Source organism: Saprolegnia diclina, assembly GCF_000281045.1.
Source record: "Saprolegnia diclina VS20 unplaced genomic scaffold supercont1.102, whole genome shotgun sequence".
Lineage (NCBI taxonomy): Eukaryota > Oomycota > Saprolegniomycetes > Saprolegniales > Saprolegniaceae > Saprolegnia > Saprolegnia diclina.
The window spans coordinates 118,170-120,451 of NW_008246169.1; positions in this window are offsets into that span (position 1 = coordinate 118,170).

Consider the following 2,282-nt stretch of genomic DNA (forward strand, 5'->3'; position numbering starts at 1 on the left):
CAAGCCAAGTGATAGTGGTTTGGTTGCGCAAGGAACGCGCCTCGAATCGATCCGTGAGCACAGCACCAACGGCAGCGAGGTACCTTTGTCCTTATACATTTGTGTTGGTTGTCATCACACGGGCATCTTTGCCTAGGCGGCGTGAGGCACAAGTTGATACATTGATATAGTGTTTTGCAGCCTCAACATGTGCAGTTGGTTTTGGTGTTGGCAATCAATATCAACGTCGTCTCTTGACCCAACTACAGACTAGCGAGAGAGATGACCGTCGCTCGCATCCGTGTCGCCAACCCATCGACGCTCCGCACACTGCCACGTATTTCATCGGCATGTGCCGTATTTAGCGGGTTCATTCGGCATGCGATGCCGAAAACGGATATTTAATTCGGCGTTTAATGCCGAATCCAGGGCGATGCCAACCCCGGTGAGATCCGAAATGTATCCTAGGATAAGGCAGGTGGCCTTGTTCTAGGTTCGAGGACGACCGTTTACTCTGTATTTGTATCAGATCACACCGCCCACCGGGAAAAAGTCCGAATTTGAATTATATAAAGGTATCCTTGCGATTGGTATGGTTGTGGTGAAAACAATCAATAATCCTATAATCCTTGCCGGAGCCAACTTCAATCCCCAATTTCGGCAAGGTCGACGTGACCGACCAGGACGCAAACCATGAGGCCTGCGCCTCGCCGCCAGGTCAAGGACCGCGAGACGCGCCGTCGCGCCCTCGACCGCGCCACGGACGACACGCGCCAGAAGGCGTTGTAGGTCTTGACCTGGGACCTTCGACCTTGGCTCGCCATCGGCGCTCGACAATGCATCGGACGAAGCGACCAACGTCGTCGTCTCGGTGCATCGACTTTATACATCTCTTCGTGGGATGCTAGGCCTCGTCACGCTTGTCACGATGGCAGTCGTCGGTAAGAACGGTGGCTCTTGACAGCCCGCTGCCGCGCCGCAATGACTGTGCGGGACGACGATTAAGTGGTGTCATCGGTGCGTGTGTTTTGATGTCTAGCGTAGATGACCATCGACCACGACTGCGTCGAGAGCTGGAGCTGGCCATTGGCGCCGGCGGAGAGGCGCTGCAGTCGAGATGGTGCCTTGCGCATTGAGGCAGCTGCGGTGCACATATTGGCGCACGTCACTCGCCAACAATTGCTGTTTTATTCCAACATGAATCAGCTAGATATTCAACGCGAGCCAATACATGGCGCTTTGAGCCTTCATAATTCTAGACAGACTTGTCCTTGGCCACTGAAATGGTCCCAGCGTTCTGGCTCCGCGCATAGGGCGTGGTATCGAAAATGCCATTTTATTCAAATCAATTCGTTGAAAAATCACCTTCTATTTGGTTATGGTGGCAGAGCACACGGTAGGATGTCTGGCAATGCCCTTGTCGCCGTCGGCGCCGAGTCGTGGCGGGACAGAAACTACGTTGTAAGCGGCCGGTGCCAGATGCAGCCACATCGATCAAAACACACTTGAACAAGGTGCTGCATTTGCTCCGTCGGGCGAGTGGTGGGGTGGCACCATTGGTAGTCCAACCGGCTAACTGATTGTACGGCTGGAGCTTTGTTGCAGCTCAAGCGCGACGAGCGCACCACCGAGCGTTGTGGACGCACGCGTTCCCGCCCTTGCAGTTAAGGCTTGGTTTTTCATCGTAGCACATGCCAATAATAACCATATTTCGATACTATATATGGCTATACTTGGCGTCTGCCAGTATTAATAACAGAGGTGATTTCTCGTGTTGTACGCGTCGTCTGACAATGCGACATAGCGCAACGAACTCTCCAAAGAGTCTTTTATCTATGTGCCAAGTTGTAGCAAATTAGTTTCAAACTGGATTGGGGCGTCGAACGCGGTCGTTCCCCGAGGAGCGTGGCGAAGCCAATCGACCGTGATTGGCCAAATATATGAATATTCTGGCCAATGGGATACGCCTTGGGAGTCGACCACGGCGGTGCTGTCCCATCGCCATCGGCATGGCCGTTGCACCGGCTAACGCCAACGCCACAGAGTCGTATACGACGCTCGTCGATAGAGTTCCGAGGCCGACACGCCGCGTCCAACGATATTTTGCTCGCTACGACAGGACCGCCGGTGACGACAACGACGTCATCCTCGCATTCGTTCACACGTCAACTACCAGCATCTCTGGCGGCAAGCACACGCCACCTACGAACCAAAGTTGCATTGCACAATGGTACCTCGACCTGCCTGCGACGAGCAACCGCGTCTCGCCAACGGCTCTGGGCGAAGCTACCAACGTCGCCGTC